The sequence below is a fragment of the Spermophilus citellus genome (assembly GCF_964194105.1).
Source record: "Spermophilus citellus genome assembly, contig: SCAFFOLD_562, whole genome shotgun sequence".
NCBI classification, from domain to species: domain Eukaryota; kingdom Metazoa; phylum Chordata; class Mammalia; order Rodentia; family Sciuridae; genus Spermophilus; species Spermophilus citellus.
Window position 1 is genome coordinate 47,811 of NW_027672879.1, and position 751 is coordinate 48,561.

The following is a 751-nucleotide window of genomic DNA, read 5'->3' on the forward strand; positions in this document are numbered from 1 at the left end:
AGATGTAGTTCAGTATTATAGCACCCCTGAGTTCAATCCCCAACATAAATACATATGCCTGCATATATTTATATAAACAAATTTTGATAAATTAAATAAATAATTATGTGAACAGTGTAAACAACCACCACACTCTATACAAATCATAAACAAAACAGGGATAATATTTACATATGTAAGTAAAAGCATATATGACTTTATTAAAAATGAGAACATGGTTTACATGTGTTTTAATTTCAACTTATATTATCCTCAAGTAAAAAGTCAGAAAACTTTTATTTCAGTTCAAACATATAGATATAAAAATTAAAAAAAAATATTCATTGATCTGAGAAAGCCTACTGAACAATACTGAAACTACACTGTTATATATTTTGGAAATTATGATTTAAGTGAAACTTAAAAAGAGATATGATTTAGAGAAAATATAACCCACAAAATTCTGAATAACTCTATTACTTTAGAAATCCTTCTTTTTGAAGTTTTTGTAGTAATAGATGGACAGAATTCTGTTATTTACTTTGCTTTTTTATAAGTGATACTAAAGACCAAACCCAGTGCCTAACCTGTTTGTGTTGTGGGGGAACCTCAGACTCTGAGCTACAGCCTCAGCCTTATAAATCCTTCTTCAAACCACATTTATCAGCTATACTTATATTGTCATGAAGAGCAGATATTTTGAATCATTGCTATTCATTACAAGGCACAAAAAATTTTCATGGAGAATCCATATGTATTCATAAAAAGCTGT